This window comes from Emydura macquarii, unplaced genomic scaffold, assembly GCF_026122565.2.
Source record: "Emydura macquarii macquarii isolate MOO-44397 ecotype Brisbane River unplaced genomic scaffold, CSIRO-AGI_Emac_v2 contig_2676, whole genome shotgun sequence".
NCBI classification, from domain to species: Eukaryota; Metazoa; Chordata; order Testudines; family Chelidae; genus Emydura; species Emydura macquarii.
Window position 1 is genome coordinate 781,630 of NW_027132813.1, and position 19,699 is coordinate 801,328.

A 19,699-nucleotide genomic window follows, 5' to 3' on the forward strand; every position below is an offset into this window, starting at 1 on the left:
AGCCCTTTCTTCCCCTGCCCGGGTAGCCTGGGGCAAAATCTGCGCCCCGCACCCCGCGGCTGGGAACCGGGCTAGGGCACCTTAAGGCGGCGCTTGCCCCGGCGGAGCCCGTGCCCTGCCTCCCGCGCCGCTCGGAAGCAGCTGACGCGCTGGGCGGCTGCCAGGGCTGGTGACTGTTGGATCATTGAGCTGCAACGTGCAGCCTGACATGTAAACGGCGGGCCGGCCTATGCTAATGGGCGGGGGAGGGAGGCGCGGACTCCGCCAGCTCCCCCCTCCCCCAGCGGCTCCTCCATTCATAAAGTCGGGCGGCCACTGCCCCCTAGTTTGCAAAAGCGAACTCGCCTCCCGTCCAGCCCCCTTCCCGGGGGAGGCTGCTTGCTCCACGCACAGGGACACCCCTTCCCTCCCCACTCCAGGTACCTGCCTGCTGTGGGGGTGCTATACCCCTCTGCCAACCAAACCCCATGCCCCTTCCCCAGCTTCCCTTTCTCCCTGTTCTTCATCTCTCCACCCACACCCCCTTAGCTCCTCTTATCCCCATCCACCACATATCCCACCCTGCTCCAGGCCTCCCCAGGCTGAGCTGGGCACAGTCTTTGTCCCCTGCTTTGTGTTTGAGCTGCATGGCCTGGGGCTGCAATTCAGCTCCTAGGAGCAGGGTCCCAGCCTCTCAGGGACAGCACAGAGACCCGCCCCACGCCCATGAACTGGGTCCCATCCAGGCTTCATCCATCCGTGGCCTGGGGTTTCATGGCCTTTCCCCTGGAATTGCCCTCCAGCCAAGGTGACTCACTTCAGGCCAGCAGAAGCAGCTGCTGGAGGAACAGAGCCAGTACTGCCAGCCCCAGGTGTTCACAGATCATGAGGCTAGCTCAAAAATAATGAGATCTTAAAGAAACAAAAATTAGGATCTTCTTTCTTTGTCTTCTGCACCTTCAGGACACCTCCCCATTCTCCTCTCCCTCCCCCCAAACCCCCGTCACGGTTTCAAGTGTTTCTCTGCAACCATGAGGGCTAGACACTTTTTTTTTTAAGTGAAAGCTGAGATTCTCCCATTTCCCATGACTCCAGGAGCTGGGCCTTTAAGAAGAACACCAGCCAGCAGGTGACTCACAATAAAATTGTGAGAGCTGGCAACGCTCCAGTTCTTTGCCTCCCAAGCCCCATGCACCGGCCTGGCATGTTCCCCTTGCTCCATCGAATTCTGTACAGGCCAAGGAGCATTTTTGCAGGAAGGGACGGATAGGGCAGATGCTAACTGACAAGTGGACAGTCGCAACAGCTCCAGGGCCCTTTCCCATCTCACCAGGACCCCAGGCTCTCATTTTCCCATAGGCATGGGGAAAACACCCAGCACTGTGCTCCCACGTTGGCATGCAGTAGGACAGACGCTCCTTACCAGGAGGAACAAGAGACAGTGGCTTGTGGGCCATTTGGCTTGGAGCTCTTACAGTCTCTAGGCAGTAATTGGTTCAGTTACAAGCCCCTGTCCCTCCATCTTCCTGAGCTGACCAATGTGGGTAAAGTTAGACACCTATCAGCATTTCTGAGCCAACAGCCCATCTCAGTAGGTGGAAAGAAACAAACCGAAGCCCCTTGTTTCCCATCATCCAGCTGCTTCTCCAGGTCCCCATGGCAGCAGAGCTCATCCTTCATCTGTTTATTACCCCTCAGATTTCCCAGTTCTTCATTATAATACCCCTTCTCCGGATCATTATCCCCATGTAACAGAGTGTGAAATTGAGGCACGGTGGAGGGGAGTTACTTGCTCAAGGTCATACAGTGATTCAATGCCAGAACCAGGAACAGAACCCTAGAGTTCCCTGGCCTGTGTTCAGAGGAGCAAGGTCTAGTGATCTGAGTCAAGACAATGGAAGCAGATCAGCTCAGGTCTCCTATTTCTTGCAAGATGTCTGTTCCCTGGACCTCTTCCACGCAAGCTAAGTCCACTCAGCCAACAGACCCACTACCACAGCAAAGCAGGAGGGGTCGGTGGTAAATCTTGGCCAGCCTGTGTCTTTGCTGAGCAGAACTCCTTGCGCATGCACACGCATGTCCAGTGTGCGTGCGTGTCATGCATATGCAGGTCTGCGGTCTGCTGGTTATACTAAAGCTGAATGGAACACACTGCCTGACTCTTTTTCCCGGGAGAAGAAATCACCTCCCTCTCCATTGTAAGTGCAGTGTGTGCAGAATGAGCTGGCAGTAAATAGCTGGAAGATAGACAGCATCTCTGTACGTGAGGCAGAGCACGGAGAGCTGCACCTGAGCTAGGCATGGGCACTGCTCACTTCAGCATCATAATGGAGACGTCATTTACTGATGCATCTGCGCCAGCCAGCTGTCTCCTCTGCATCCATGCCCCCCTCCTCTTCCTCCAGGAGAATGCAATGTTAAAAGGGTCCCCAACACTCCGTGCTGGACACAAAGGAGATGACAGGCAGGGAGCACAATGGGGCTTGTTTCAGGGTCTGTCTGATGCCAGGCACTGTGGGCACAGATATTCAATCTATGACACTTGCCTGCTAACCCCTTTTCCTGCTCTGTACTCGCAGTTGCTTCCGCCCCCTTCACAGGCTTTCCCCGGAGGAAGAGCAGGCATGTTGCCAACATATCCAGCTGATTTTGTTCCGTCTGCCACCATGCTGAAATCTCTTTGTTCTCAATACAGCACCCCTCGCCTGCTATTCAGAGAGGCTGAGACCGAGCAGAACTCACTCCACATGGGGGATCCAGGCAGGACTCTGTCCCCACAGCTGAGAAGGACGTAACAGAGCTCATTTCACTCACCTGTGGGACATCTGGCACACTAAGCATCCCTCCATCCCACAGAAAGAGGCACAGAAGCCCCCCATTGCTACAGGAGGAATTGTGTGGGTGCACCAGCAACACAAATAACACTAATAGCCAATGAGCTGTCGTTTCAAATTGCCCCTCCACAGGCCCACTTTCTTTTATCATCCTAATAGATGATGACGTGGCTCCTAAACGCCTTCACTCCCCATTTCAGCCCTGCCGAGGGACACCAGAGGCCCAGGGCTGCTTGCACACTGCAAATACTGCAGATGGAGCCGCTTTTCCTAGGCCTCTGTGGCTGCCCCTAGCTCTTGCCTTGTAATGAAGCTCAGGAGCTGTCAGGCTGGAGCTGGGCTCCCAGAGAGATCACAGTGTCGTGCAGCTGTGCTATGGGTTTAGCATTAGCCCTGTGAATGGCGACTGGCCACTAGCTAAGGCCAAGCACAGTCAGTATTAGGGAGGCCTGCCAGAATCAGGGCCCCAGGAGGGTAACTGCAGACGGCTGAGGGAGCAGAGTTTTCCAGGGGCACAGGCCAATAGCTTCCGCACCCCTCACACCCCTGCTCTCTCCTCCCGGCCTCTCTGATTCTCCCGTCCTCGCCATTTCTGTCTCACCGACCCTCATTCCATCTCTCACTTGATCTACCTCTCTTGCCTATTTCAGGGGTCAGCAATTCAATGCGGCCTCCACAAGAATCCCAGCACCTGAGTGACACCTTGTGGCCATTTTCTGCTTCACAAGTTTCTCCGCATGTGCAATTGACAATCAGGCTATTATTCATCACTATCTTCACACACTTTCCCTCCTGGCTGCTGTCTCCAGGACTCCCCCCTTCCTCACCCACCAACACACACACCTTTAATCTGTTTCCTTAAACGTGCCCCTGCTCCTGCATTATCTGCTTCACTATCACAGTAACTGGCTAACGGGTCATAAAAAGAGCAGGCCCGACAGTATATAGGGAAGGAGTCACTTGATGGGAGGAGCCCATGGTCCCTCTGCCTGGTGCTTCTGCAATCCCGTCAGCTGAGTTACGCCCGTTCTCTGATCCCACCCCAGGGCAGACCCATTGCTTTCCATGACCGCTGCATTGTGCCGAACACAACCCAAGATTCCCACACGTGTCGTCCAGATGACATCTCCAGCCTGGGTCCCCGGAAGTGACCCATATGCCCCACGGAGCAGCAAATTTGGGCTCAAATGCAAAGTGAGTTGCAGGTGGATACTGCACCTCGAGGAAAGAAGGAGACAACTTTCTCTGGAAGGTGCTCAGATACCCTGGTGATGGGTGTGGTATAAAAACCTAGAGGGAGGTAGGACAGACAAGAGGAAGAGTTGTCTCCAGCCCAGATGTAGACCTCCAGGGACTAGTATTGCCACTGTAAGGAGGGAGAATTGGGTGTCTTCAAGGGCACAAGGGGGAGGGCCAGGAGGCTAAGGCACCCATCCCACTTTGGCCCCTGACCAGAGCTGGGTGGTGTAATGGCAGAGCACCCCACTGCTGCCATGACGGATGGGCGACTGGGCCAAATTGCAGTGAGTGGTGTTGTGACTTGGTGCATGGGGTCACAACGTGACTCAAATTTGAGGCAGTCATGCAGGTAACCTGGGCCCCCTTCTTAGCAAAATTCTGTTCGTGCCCCTGGGGGTCAATTGGGCAAGTAACATTGCAGCCCAGAAGGAAACTGTCTTCGTGTGAGAAAGCTGGTGCTGGTCTCTAAGCCCAGACTGAAGACTGCCAACATACTGGCCAAGTCCCCAAATTGCATGCCAGCACTGGAGACCTGAGACTGTGCCCATCACAAGAGCAGCCCAGAGCCTTCTGCACAGGGACTGAGTCTGAGTGAAGGCAGCAGGGAAGATGGGCTGGGAAGGAGCCGGCCAGCCACTCACGCAAACCAACTGTTAGCACGTTAGCAGAGCAAAATGAACATTCATGGGAAGGAGCCACAAACTGGGCCTGAGCACGGCATGTGACTGACTGTCCTGCCATCCATCAGCCAGGGAAAACATAACAAATGCTTTAATAAAGGGTTATGCATGTGTCCAGGCAGTTCCTGCAGGTGCCAATGCATGTCTGGAAGGGAAAGAATTTCAGTTAATGTTAATGGATGCCATGTTCTCTGAGACACACACAGTAAGCGCGTGCAGAGTCCGCTGTGAGCACACCAGCAACGTGCGATGCAACGCTGAGCGCACATGCAGCATGCACACAGCCAACCGTGCTGCAAGCACACTCCTTTGGAGATTTCTTCCAGTTACATAAGTTGGCCTTTTCCATGCCCTTCTAATGCTCTGCCTGCTCCCTGGTACAAAGCTAAATTCCCACCTCCTGAAGCACTAAGGCTGGGGCTTTAGCAGGTCCCTGCTCCCTGGTGAATTTCACCAAACAGAGCACGCTCAGGCTGCACGTCATATGGGTGGGACAGGAGATGAGAGCCAGCAAGCAAGAAAAATGGGTCAGATCCTTACACTGAGTGGAGGAGGGAGCAGTTCAGGGCTGAGGAGCATGGGCAGAGGTCTGTATGGGGAGCTCAGGGTTGGCACAATAGGGGGTGCAGGTCCGGGGTGAGCTACTTCTCTTGAAATCACGGGACAGGTAGCTCTGACAGGCTCCGGGCGACCTTCCCTCACCCAGCTCTGCACGCCCGACCTGCGCCCCCGTCTGTTCTAGTCCTAAGAAGAGCCATCTTTCCAAACTGTGTACTGGTCTTGTGCCGCGAGCCAAAGTTCCTTGGGAACTAGAGAGAGACGCCCACCAGAGGCAGGGAGCCAGGTCACTTGTGATCTCTGCAGTTTTCACCCACGAGGCACGGGGCCAGAGTTTGAACGGGGAAGACACTGACTTGCAATTCGAAGTGTTGAGTTTGGTGGTGCAGGGTGTGCGAGGTGGGGCTGCTGCAGCCCCTCACAACCCTGCAGGTATGAAACCCAGTCTTCCCTCTGCTCACCTCTGCAAGGTGCAATGGGCCAAGAGCAGTACCTCTCCAGGTGCTACCTCTGCCTGTGAGGGGGGTAAGCCCTCCCCTCTGCCAGCCAGTCCCTTGCAATGCAAACACCAGCTCCAGGTTGGGGCTGGTAGGCTGCTTCCAGTGAGACTTAAAGCATCCAGCAAAACCCATTGCGTGGGGCTCCCACCCACGTGGCAGGTTTAGTGTGGCTGAGCTGGGGTTGTTTCACTCAGAAACACTAGAGCTAGAAGGAAATTCAACAGTAGCTGAGAGCACAGCCCCTAACCCTCACCCAAGCACACAGACTATCCCCCCCCGCCGCCCGCCCTGTGATCCTCCGAAGGAGCGCCCAGGATTGTGAGGGGTACCCTTAGCATAAGCTAGCCTTGGCTGTGCCTGCTGTGACAGCTCCTTCAACACACCAGCCTCTGGCAGCACAGGCATGCAGGCCGCGCTCCCACCGTGCCGGGTGGGAAATGGCACACACCGACTCAGCCTCCAACGAGCATTTCCTGCAGCATTCGGCCCCTTAGCCTCTGGCCACCCCCAGACGTACCAGGCCTGCTGTCCCCAAAGGAACAATCCACACCAGCTTGGAGGATTCAGCTCACCTCCTGGGACAGGCCTGGGGACAGGCTGGGTGCAAGACAGAAATCTACCCTGGGGCGAGGGGAGGCGTTGCTCCTTTCACAGGACACAGTGTCCCCCCTGCCTCCCCAGCCGGTTGGACAACAGCACGTCCTGCGGAGGACTCCTCTTCTCTAAGGACATTTACAAACTCTCTCCCACAAGGTACCGAGTGCTCAGCTGCCACTGCAGTCCCTTCCCAGGACTGGGCCCGTTGTGTCCGGCGCACCAGGTGCCCCTGGAGGGGTTGTAACTCTGCCGTCCTGCTCAGCACTTTCTCAGATGCTTCCAGGAGCTCAGACTTATGCAGGGGTAATAATAATCCAGGCATCTAGTGGGCCCTGGCTTCCCAGAGCCTTGGACAGGGCTTGCTCCCTCTCTAGAACTAGTTGGCAAAGGTACAGTACCGCTTAAGCTGCTTTCCCCGCTTGGAACTGGCTGGAGTTCAGAGAGATCTCAGTTCGGGAGTTCAGCCCCAGCAAGTCTCTCTGTCCCAAGCCCGGCGGGGGAGAGCAGGAGCTATTCAGCAGCACATGGCGGTGGAACCATTCAAACGAAAAGAAAAGGTGTTGCAGTCGGCAGTGTGGATTGTTTGGGGATTCTGGGGGGAGGGGCACGTGTTATATTTGTAGCCAACCTCTGAGTAATAAATGAACTCCCCGGGGGGAGGGGTTGTAAAACTGCCTGGCACAGAGCCAGAATGCTGGGAAGGGGGACGTGCTCTGGTGTCCCCAAGATCCAAGCTGGGAAAGTTACTGAACTGTGACAAGGGAACCATCTAATATTCTGCTGAAGTCCCCCAGAAAGCAGGGCAGTGGGATACTGGTAGAGAATACCCGCAGGGACACAGCTCAAGAGCAGGAGAAATTTCTGTTTCCATGGGGAAACTCACCCAATGGAGAAGTGGCAACATCAAGCCTATGCACTATGGGCCAAAAATTAAGGAGGTCCTACACCTGTGGGACTTTCCTGCAAAGCCGTTGGGAACGAATGCCAGCTTCATGAAGTGAAGATGATCAGTGGCTCATGACTTCCTCTGAGCAGGAACCCCAAAGCCTCCTGTGCTTTCAGCTCCACATTTGTGTAGGCTATTCTTGACGCCAGTATTTATATGGGGGTGGGGCGAGGAGGAACGGGGCGACAATGAACAAAGGAAAAGACAGACCCTAGAGAAATGTCCGCCGCGGTAGATGGAATTAGCCTGTAAAATGTTCTCTGCAGGGAAGGAGTGGGGAGCCCCAAAACTGGGGAACCTTAAAACTGGACAGGATCAATCACTAGTGAATGTATGATAAGAACCAACTGTGCATTTGTCCCTACGGCATAGGCAGGATGGGTCCCCTCATTCATCTCAAATCATTGCGATTTTCCCATGTCAACCTTGATTCCCTATGACAATTCACGTTTCATTCCCAGCGCGCGAGCGTCCCTGATCCACCCTGTCCCTGTTCATCGGAGTCCAGCCATGTTAAACAACAATGGCTTTTCAGAGAAGGTGCAGAGCCTTTCCATCGAGCCGCCCGGGGAACGTTGGCAGCCAGAGGTTACTGGGCTGCATGGCCAGTCGCAATAACGTGCCTCCTGTGCTGACCAGCGCCAGCAAGACTCACTCTTGCCTTGCGGGGAGCGGAAGAACCGGAGAGAAGTATTCAGCTGCACAGACCACATGCTGGGCAAGGAGGAGGCATCCTGGCCACGCAGAGATCATCTGCAAATGGGCCCATTGTAAAGACCCCCGAGAGGAGCGAAGGCGGGAGATGGCACAGGGACAGCAGGAACAGAGCAGCTAGGAAAGGGTAGAAAGAGGCTACGTGAGCCTTCTCAGGCAGGCCTGATCTTATTAATAAAAGCTGCTTCTTCCCAAGGCCTTGATAATCTCTGCCGCTGCAGATTATTTACAGCTGTGGAATTTAATACTCTGATGAACAAAGCTTCCCCAAGCCCGCTGGAGAGAGTCGCAGGCCAGCCTGTGTGTTAACCCTTCTCAGCAGCACCTAAGGCTTTCAGCTCCGCTATGGTGCCTGTCAATGCAGCCGTACCCCCTTGGTACCCAGTTCTTGGTGACTAAGTACGACTTGGAGAGAAGAACCCATTCAAACTCCCCCCTCGCCCCGCCCCCGGAGAGAAAACATTCATTTAACAAGGCACTCCAATTACCAGTGCACAAGGGCAGATCTTGTCCTAGCTGGGGGCGGTCGTATTCTTTATGGCCCAGGGAGCAGGATGGGCGAGTCCGGAGTGGGTGCTCTCCCGTTACATACAGTGCTGCCCTCGCGAGGGGTGGCCGTGAATCTGAGAGCGCCCCTTCTGAGGGCTGAGGCACACTGGCAGGGGACAGAGCGTGCGTTAACCGGGTGCCTGCACTGACCCAGACCGTGCTGGGGCTAAGGAGAGGACTCCAGTGAATCCAGCACCTTTCACCAGCACAGTATGCACAGACTTAGCGCCATACACCAAAAAGCTGCTGCCTCATTCCTGGGGGCACCACCTCAGATTTGGGGGGAGAGGGATTTTCAACATGTCTCCCAGGGCAGCGGTGAAGTGGGTAAACTAACCTAAACTAATCTCCATCTTCCTCCGAGGAGAAGTGGGTAACTCTCTCGCCCGCCTTTGCCCTCACGTACGCTGCTGTCCAGTGACCCCTTAGACTGCCTGGGGCGTGGCTGCCTCCTCCTCTGCAGTCATCCGCCCGCCTGCGGGGCATCGTCTCCCTGGCAGCGTCAGGCGGGATTGCTTCCAGGGGCAGGGCTGCTGGGGATTGTGTGGTGGGCGGGTTGCGGGTTCGGTGCGTCCCAGGGCAGGCTGGTGGTGGCAGTGGGTGAGCATGCCTTGCTGCAGACTGCTTGTTCGTGCAGAGTGGAGCCGCTTCAGGGGCTGTTGGGCTGTTAGCCCTGCCCTAATCAACCTCCCCTCGGGAAGCTACGGTTCCCAGTCCCTCTCCACAGTACCCAAGAGCTCCCATCTTCCTCCTCCTCCTCCTCCCCAGGCCATTGGGTCCCAGCCTCCCACTGAGCTCTCTATGTGTTGTTCCTAAAATTAACACATGTTGTGAAGCACAAGGCAGGTCATTGCCCCTCCACGCCACCCTCTCTCAATGGCCCTGGCACACCCGCTCATTCCACTCCAGAGGGGGCTGCATTTCAACGGGGGAGAAGGCAACTCCTGTCCACACCATCTGTGACGTGCTTTGAGATGAAGGCACTGTGAAAATGTGAGCTGTAATGATCATTTCTGCATAACAGATCAGGGCAAGCTGTTCAGCTCTGGGGCAGGGCTGAGTTTCTCACGCAAGACACTGCTGACCTCAGAGAATCCAGCTCTGATAACACTGCAGGGCAGGCACCGCACACCGCAGACGTTTGGCCAACGGACTCCGCCTGCGGAATAGGAACATTACTGGCCACAGCTAAATCCTTCAGTGCAGGGCTCCGCCCCCACGTTTGATCTCAAGCGTCTCCTGTACAGCAGAGTCATCCTGCCCTGAGAACCACCCGGAATGGCCTCTGAAAAGAACATGAATGCAGGTTTGTGTGACAGGGCAGGAGCAGGAGAGGTTGTTAGCAACTGGTGTGCTAAATGCATGAGACACGCTGGCCCAGTTTCACCCCCGCACACACCAAGGAGGGACGGGTCTCTTTTCCTTTCCGTCCCCTACCAAGTGTAAGCAAGGCCCGGTCTACACTTAAAACATGGGTTGACATAGCTACAACGCTCAGGGGTGTGAAAAATCCACACCTCTGAATGCTGGAGCAATGCTGCCCTGACCTGGCTACTGCCACTCAGGGAGGTGGAGGTCCCATAGCCATGGGAAAAGCCCTTCCATTGCTGTAGTCTGCATCTACACAACGAGGTTATGCCAGTACAGCTCCAGCGCCGTAGCTGTGCTGCTCGAAAGCTCCAGCGCATAGACACGGCCTAAGCCGCCCGAAGCTACATTCAAATTCCACGAGAGGGCCACGGCTTGGATCTCCCAAGAACCAAGAAATTCACGGCAAAGACCCAACAGAAAGTGCCCTTAGCGAACCCGAACCACTGTAATTGGGGACTGTAGGGGATATGCCCCTCTCTTCCTTGCTGCAAGACTATGGCACAGCAAGACAGCTCATGGCGAACCGCCAGAGCAGGACCCTATGTAAGCCAGACACTTAACACAGTTAACTGCCCGAAACCTTCATTAAACACAGAGTGAAGTGCTGCCCCACGCCCTCCCCGAACATGGAGGGTCACTGAACTTAAACCTCTGAATGCCAGGAAATAAAGAGTTAACATCCCCCATACAACCTTAACTCTGCCCCATCAGCAATGGCCCTGTCAGGTCTTTGGATGGTATCCTTCCCCACTAACGTGCCAGAGAGAAATGAGAGATGGGGGAGACTGGCTCTTGTCTCAGCTAGGATTAAGGTTAGTTTTAGCAAACATGAACTAGCTGAGCTCAAACTACACTCAGGCACTTCACCTGCTCCCGCCAACCCGCAGAAGACTTGCCCGATTGTAACCCCTGCTCCTCCTCCTCCTAAAGACTTCATCTAGGGCACCGGCTTCAGTTGGCCCTGACTCAGCTGTGGGGAGCACTGTGACATGTGCCACAGGCCCCCAGGCTTCGTTAGGGATAAGTCAGCTTTGGTTTGGTCCCGGTGCATAGCCAGCTCTGGGGGAATGGGGTGTGGGATGTTACCTTGCCTCAGTATTGCCTGGTTTAGCTGCCCTCCACACTCGGGGAGAGCACATGGCAGCACTAAGCAACCTTCACTCTGTGTTGAGGAATCTTTGAGTCAGTGAATTTCCCTTCTTTTTGAAGAGGTAGCGAGGGGGCCCTGATTGAATGGCCCCAGTGCGGGGCGGGATACACATGTAGGGGCTTCCTGGGCACACCCTAGTGCCACTCCACTACCAGCTCTTCCCTCCTCCTGGCCCCTCCATGCCCCTGCTAGGGATGGGGGCACCAGCAGGGTGCGGTGCAGGGGGAAGATGATACCTGATGAGCTGTCCAGGAGCACATCTGCCATCTGGAGGCAGGCAGGAGAAATCCCTACACCGCTTTGGGGGCTAGTGTAGCGAGAAGGGCAACTGCAGCACAGGATGCTCACAGAGGTCTTCAGCTGAATGAGGACACCCCAGGGAGATGACTATAGCCTGTAGCAGTAACTCTAAGGGGTAAATTGGCCCATTCAACTCAATGGGTGTTTCCTCCCCAATCTCTCAGGCCACATCTATGCTCAAAAGTTAAGTCAGTCCTGCTATGTCGCTGAGGTGTGTGAAAAATCCACCCCCCGCAAGTGACATATTTACACTGATCTAACCCCTGGTGTAGACAGCCCTAGGTCAATGGAAGAATTCTTAGCTACCACCTAGCTACCACTCTCAGCGAGGTGCATTAACTATGCCGACTCCAGAACCCTTTCTTTCGCAGCAGTGAGTGGCTACACGGAAGTGCTACAGCTGGGCAACAGCAGCATTTCAAGTGTAGATGATCCCTGTCTCAGTCTCAGCATCTCTGGCATGCATGGAGCGTGCCTATTCCCAGCACCCAGAACAGACAGCGTCCATCATGCCTGGTGCTGCCCAGAAGGTGTTCAATGAGCTTCTCCTAGCACAGAACAGATTCATCCCGACTGGGACTCTTGTGTCAGCCTCTTTGGTGCCATGTCCAGTGTGACACCCAGTTCCTGCCCTATCATCCCAGCCCCACCATACCATGCTTTGTTTCCCAGACTACCTTTCCCACCAGCCCCGAGCCAAACTTGAGCAGACAGGTTAATGCCACTGGGAAAAGGGGAGGGGAGGCTGAACTTCTGCAAAATTGCACACACCACTCACCCTTCCAAAAGGAGTCCCCACATGGCCTCAGCCACCCAGCAAAAGACAGGCTGAGAGCACCCGTGTACACAGGAGACACATCTCCCAAGGACAGGACCTAAAGTCATGGGGACTGTGCTTGTTTCCCCCAGGCACCACATCAGTACATTCCCCAGTGTTTGCAATAGTTTCCAGAGTTCACAAATGTTACACTCCCAGACCCTAACCTTCTTCTGCTAGTGAGAGGAAGGCCAGTCCCCTGGTATACTGGCCTGGGGCTCTGAAGACCTGGGTTCAATTGCCTGCTCCGCTACAGACTTCCTGGGTGCCCCTGTGCAAGTCACTTAGCCTCTGTGGCTCAGCTCCCCATTGGTAACAGGGGGATAACAGCACTGCCCTCCCTGCCTCCCAGCGGAGTTGTGGGGATGAATACACTACAGCTTGTGCGCACTCAGCTATTATGGTAAAGGGGGCCGGTAAGTACCATAGATAGACAGCCCAGGAACAGTTTAAGACAGCAGCATTTTCCCCCACAATACACTTCTAGCTTACACTAGGCTCACGGCTGCTGCTGCAAACACACTGTTCCCCACAGCCGTGTCCCCTTCAACAGAGCTCAAATCCTGAAATGGGAGGGGATGCAGGGGAACTAGAGCCCTGGAATGCCCCTGTGAGGGCTACACCAATGATCTGGGAGCTGAGCTCCAGCTGCAGTGCAGTAAGCTTCTGAAATATTTCTAAGCTGGCCCTTGGTAGCGCTGAATACCTGAGCTCAAGGGCAGTCCCAGGCTGTGCACTTAATGAGAATCACAGCCTTCGGTTTTTTTCTCTCCTAGCTCTGCACCAAAAGAATCTGTAAATATTAAGAGCAGCTCATTTGAGGTAGGGGCTGGAGGGGGAACTATAATCTCAGGAACTGTGTGACCCTAAATTTGCTTCACAAACTCTCCTTGCCCCTCTTGTGGCATACCAGTTTTCAAGACAATCTCCCTGTCCACCTGGATTTTAAAGCACTTGGACAATTTAAAAGCAGGGGATTGGAAGGGATGCATCTCCAGAATCGCTATTGGAAGCCAGTAGCAGACGTTTCAGAGGAAGGTGCAAGAAACCCTACAAGAGATGGCTAATCCCTTCCAGGACGCTTGGGGAGAGCCGTCTGTGGCTTTGTTTATTAATACTTACTATTGTCACTTTAAGTGTCCTTGTCACCAGGGCAAAGGTACAATACTTTTTTGTTTCCTCTTGAAGCCTTAGTCTGTGGAACTCACTGCCACAAGACAACACTGAACTTAACCGTGCGTTGTGTGGAAAAAAAAAAAAAAGAATCTTTTTAGCAGTTTTAAATTACCCACTTTAAATTTCATTGAATGGCCTCTTATCTTGAGTTATGTGACAGGATGAGTGGTGGCGCACAGTCCATCATCTCTATATCTTGTTTTGTTTCCTAGTATAACCCCTCGTTAGTCCCCTCTCTAAACAGTCCTAATCTTTTCAATTTTCTCTTCCTGTGAGAATTTTTCCAGGCCTCAAATCAAGCTCATCACCAGTCCCTGGGCCCGCCCCCCTCACTTCTGCTTGATCTTGTTTGAGATAGGGTGACCAGAACTGCACACACTATTCCAGAGATGGCTGCATCATTGATTTGTACAATTCCATTATACCAGTCTCAGTATTAGTCACCCTTCCATTCCTCATGTATCCAAACACTGGTTTCTCACTGTGCAGCTGCAGTCAGGAAAGCAGGTCAGAATAATACCCAGGTCTTTTTTCCAGAGTGTTACTTTTTCCTTCCCCAAAGAGGGAGATTTCCTTTGCTTTTAACTCAAAGACATTATATGGAAAGTTTTTGCTCATGAAACTGAGTGACGGCACTGATCCCCTCCCACACCCACCCCATGTCCCTTATTCCTGACCCACCATCCCTCCTGCTATTCCAGTTTCTAGTCTATCCCGAACAGTGGCTGAATGAGGTGTTTGCTCTTGCTGGGAGAATATTGGATTCCTGGCTAGTTTTTGACAGCTTCTGGAAGAAAACTAGACAGCTCAAAAGGGATGGCCTTTAATTGGAAAGGAAGCCCTTCCCTCCACTCATTGGAGCCACATCTCTGCTCACTTGTTCGCTCCAGCCATGGGCATAGGTCTCAGCACCGTCACTGTTAGCAGCAGCAGCTGCCTTGCTGCAGCAGCTTGGCATTTAGCAGAAGGGCAGAAGGCAGCATGAACAAGGGCGCCCAGCTCTCCCGGCCAGGTTACTGAAAGATCTCGGGTAGGCATGTTTCAAAGGTCCCTGTCCCATTAGTTGCTAGGGATGCATTATCCATGGGCTGCCCAATAGATTCACATTTATGGCTGCTCCATAGGCTCAGGCAACAGGCCTAGCACCTCCTGGTACATGGACTCACTGCCCCAGCAGTGATTCTGCTAGGCGAATTGCCGCCTCTTGCCACAAAGTGATCGGGTGTAAGATGCTGCTCGACCTGCAAACCATCCTCTCGCATCAGACCTGCCAAGCCGCACCAGGAGTAAGCATCAGCCCATTTTTCAAGGCTCTTGCCAGTAAGAGTTTTTCAGTGAGACGTTTCACGCAGGGAGATGGCTCCAGCTTGGCGCCCAGTCTGGGGCTTCCCGAGACACAACTGGCTTTAGCCTCTGCAACTGGGCCCAGGGAAAGAGTTTGTGACTGCCCCCCAAACTTAACTAATCCCCGTGCCCTGCGATCATTGCTATGGACCGCACCAGGCTCCGGGTCCCGGGGAGGGTGAGCTAGAGGACTCTTTGGGCCCCAGCTACTGAAGGGTGTTAGGAGTGTTCTGGGTAAGAAGGAAGTTCTTTCCCCCCGGTTTTGAGCTCTGGAACCCAGGATAGCCAGAAACATTCATCTAAAATGGCAGTGCTCCGGTAGCCTTTCCCTCTCAATCCTCCCTCCCATCCTCCTCCAGGATGAAATCTAAGAGCACAAAGAACTTCAGTGCCCTACCGTCAAAACCAGAGCGGTCTTTCTGTGTGCTTCCCTCCACACACCATTACTTTTCTCTCTCCCTCTCCAGCCCATTTTCTCCCTCTCATTTCTATTTGCTCTATTTTATACCCTTGCCCATTCACTCCACCCTCACCCCTCCATCCTCCCCAGCATCGCTTCTTCCCCCTTGCTCCCTTCTTGTCAGGCTCACTTCCCCCACCTTCCCAAATCTTTCTCTTGCGCCTACCTCCTCTCTATACTACACACGTTATCATCCACTTTGCTGCGTGGTAGGTCCCTATCGTTATCACTGTTCAGTACATTGCACTAGCTCTGTTATTTTAAAGCGGCCCTCGCTGTAGTATCTGACAGGGAAGCAGGGACACGGAGAGGCCCAAAGCCACAGGGTTGAAAAGTAGGAGCACAGAGCAATTCTGTGTCCTACTATCAAAGCCGTGGAGGCGAGGGCAGTAGGAGGAGATCCTTGCCATCACACCTGTGCGCCGTCCATTCCAGCAGGCAGCCTGTCCTGCTCAGTACAGCCACTGGCTCAGTTGTTAACAGCTGCAAACAGCTTGTGGCAACCCCAGTGCTCAGCGGTAGCACTGGATAGCCACCATCTGTGCCAGGGACCCCCCCCACAAAACTCCCCATCATCTCACAAGTGTCAGTGCTGTGGGTTTATGCACAACTGTGGGATGGGTGTGGGGGGAAAACCAGTGAATCACCAGGGGAAGTTTTCAGCCCCAGCCCTGGGTTTACATTTCTCTGCAGTGAAAAAGGCCAGATTGTGTCTTATTTCAATGGAAGCAGAGATTCGCTTGGACACTTACGCCCCAAAACGCTAGAGGCCAGTGGCTACAGATTTCAAGGGCCCAGAGTGTGGCCCTGGCTTTGCCTGTGCCAGCAACCTCTCAGCTGCAGGGACGGGGGCCCAGCCCAGCATGGGGAGGGGGGTTAGAACAGGGGCACAGACGCTCACAGCACAGGAGGGATTCCTGAAGCCCTGTGATGACAGCTCCCCCAGCCTGCATCTTAGCTGGGCCCAGGCTGAGGTGGGCTCTCTCCCTAGCACACACTTTGCAGGGATCAGGTAGACTCTTTCCCCCCGGCTGGGCGTGGGCCTGTTGGCCACTGACGGCCACTAACAAGCAACCTAGCCCACAGCCCTCAAACTCCTCAGAGCAAATTCCCCCAAGGCAGGGGAGGCCAAGCTTCTTCCCCACAGGCTGCCACTCCTTTGTCCCGCTGCGGTTGCCCGTGGCTTGGGAACGCGCTGACAGAGAAAGATTTCAGCTATTTCATGTCACTCAGGCTTAGGGATTGCTGGGTCCTGGGGAGCTCATCTTCGCACCCACGCTGCCCTCTAGTGGCCAAAAAGAGGGTCTGTGTGCAGAGATCAGCTGTGGCTTGTGACACCCTTACTAAAGTCTGATTTAAGTTCTCCCTAATGGACCACAGGGAGTAGAGATAAGGACAGCGACAGCCCCACCACTCAGTCTCTTGTTTTTGTGGTGCTGGTGGTTGAGGGCTCAGGCTGGGCTTTGCTAAGTGATATCATAACAGGGTCTTACCTCATTCGGCATCAGCCCCAATCACTGCCCCAGTTTCCCTCATGCTTCCCCGGTGGTCCTCTGGCTCCTGGCCCTTCACTCTCCCACCCTTTGATGCACCAATTCTCCTGATTCTTAGCAACTTAGCCCTCCAGCCACATCATAGAGTCCATGCCCCCGCCCCCAGGTGGAGGAGGAACAAAAGTCCAACAAAACAGATGTCCAGCAACCTCACGCTGGGTCTTCCCATTTGATCAGGGTGCGGCCTTACATCAGCTTTCACTATTGCTGGGCTGTAGTCCCCTTCCTGGGCGCAGCAGACCTGTCCTGTGGGAGCAGGGTCATAGAATGGGGACTTCTTCCCACTCTCTGTGGACGTCCCAGCCTGGATCTCTAAGCTACTCCCTTCAGCATATGATAGTGTCAATGTCTCTCAGGGCTCCAGGCCCTGGCTCTCTCTCAACTCCCATCCTATGCTAACCTCCTGCTCCTAAATCATCCCAGCCCAAGCTGCACCATAAAAACCTCTAAGGATGGGAATGGAATCTGATACTAAACCCTCTATGGGCCAACCCAGTGGTTAGTGCTCTGGCCCATCACTGAGATCCTAGGAAAACAGGTTTACTTGTCCATCCACAGGCACAGTCTCTTCGGGACTTCAGAGAATCACAGAGGCAGGACTCCCAGCAATCATGGCTTGGGGTGCAAGAGGAGCAATCATGGCTGTATTTCCTATTAAGTCCCCTCAGCCCAGTTGTCCTATCCATCCTTCCTGAAGACATAGAGAAGTTAGACTTCCTCCTAATGTAAATATTTTTCTGAAAGGGAGATTGAAGTAAGGGGAAATGGGGCATGTGCACAGCTATCCAGTTGCTTTCACTGAGTCCAGAACTTGCAAGGATGAAAATGTTCCCAAGTGTCCCTTGTCACTGCTTTAGACTCCAGCAAGAAGTCCATCCTTACCATGATGGTTATAAGAGCCACTATGGGCAGGAACTTGGGACAGCCAAGTTGTCTTATTACTTTGTAAATCATTTAAACATCCATTATATGTTTCTTGCATAAGCAACAACTCAGGTCTTACAATCATCTTAGAAAGGGTTGGAGTCTTTAGCAGTTTGTAAACACCCTCCAGTTTTTACCTTTGAACATCAGGCCTATGCATTTCTTTTGGGATAAGCAGACCCTGCTGTTAGGATATTAAATATTTCACTAAATAGTCTTAAAACTCTCCAGCATTTTGCCAGGGGGAGGGAGAGAGTAGACAAGACAATGGAATATATTTAGGATTAAACTGTAAAGAGACATTTTTATTTGCAAGCAAATAAGTATATGGAACTAAATCCTTAACTGATGAGATTAGTAAGAAGACATGCCAGACAACTAAGCTAATATCCTGTAAAGAACCTACTACAGTTTTTTTACTAGTCTGGTCCTAGCAAGGAATGAGTTGCTGGAGCATTACCCTCCAGAAATAAATGTGTCCCTGGTGCTATGCTCTCTAGCTGGGAAAACTCGAGTCCTTTGTTCATAGTGATTTCTTGCCAGGTACCAGTTCTTACATCTGGGCTGGTACAGGGTAAAAAGAACTGTGTGGCTTGCAGATAAGATATTATATAATTTCCTTGTGTCCTACAGAATTCTGTCCTGCTCATGGGAGATGGGCTGGGAGATGCATATGAAATAACAGGCACAGTGCTAGTTTGAATTATCATAGGATCCCAAATAACTGTGGGTTGGAGCAGATGAGATAGCTAGACCTTAAGTTCAGAATTAATTTAGTGAGATAGACATGCTGCTTCCTCATTTTCTAGCTGGCTCAGGGTTCTTACATTCTTTTCCCTTGATTAGTCCAAAATTTCCATCTCCTTTGTTTCTGGTTTTCTTTCAGCAGGGTGGGTACTCTCCGTTTCTTTTAAATTTTCTTCCCATCTTCACTCTTGGTTCCAAAGTTCTTCTCTAGCTACCCATGCTCTCTCTCTGAGGCCTGGTCTATACTAGCAGCTTATGTCAAATTAAAGTCCCTTAATTTGAATTAATTACTCCCACGTCTACACTTGTGCATTGTTAATTCAAATTAAGGAGCCTTTAAAATCAAATTAATAAGACTACCTCTGCAAGTGGTGTAGTGCCTAATTTGAATTTGTTAATTTGAATTAGTGTCAGTGTAGACACAATTGGTCTTAATTCAAATTAATTGGCCTCCAGAAACTATCCCATAGTGCCCCATTTCAAAGTCCGCTCCCCTCAAGCAGCCCTGGGAAAATTTGAATCTTCATTTCTTGTGTTTGCTGCTAGCATGGAGAGAGCTTTCCCACTGTTCTCATCATGGCTACTGCAAAGCCCAAACGTGCTCCAGCATGGAGTCAAGCTGAGGTTTTAGGAGTTATTCCTGATCCCCGAGCAGTCCACCTGCACACAGGACAGCACAAATGATCCCGTGGAAGGCACAGCTGGTGAATTTTCTTTCTTATTAGCATTTCTGTCCTTGCACATTGTTGGGGTGAGGGGGGCAAGGGGGATCTCATGTGTTTTGTTGACTGCCATGAGTGCTTATGCAGGGCTCATTGTCTGTTTTGTGTGTTAAAAAACATTACGTTTATCATCTGTTGATATCACATTGAAAATTTAATGTATGTAATCTGTTATCCCTCCTTCGCTTGAAAAACGTTTTCAGGGGAGGGCTGCCTTGTCCCTCACTGCACGGTAGGATTCTTCTCTGCAATCAAGGCAGCCAGTATCCCTCCCACTCACCACGTGGTGAATGGGTTTAAAATCCAAGCTGCCATCACCCCCCACACACACACACATATACACACACAACAAGCCCTTTGCAGTTTTCTCTTTAAGGGTTTGAGAGATTTCACCCACTCCTCCCCCCGTGTGGTGAATGCATTTTAAATGCCCAGCAAGCCCTTTGCAGTTTGTCCCTTTAAGGGTCTGAAAGATTTCAAACCCCCTCCTACACCCTGCAGTGGGTGAATGCGTTTTAAACGCCAGCAGTGAGAGGGGA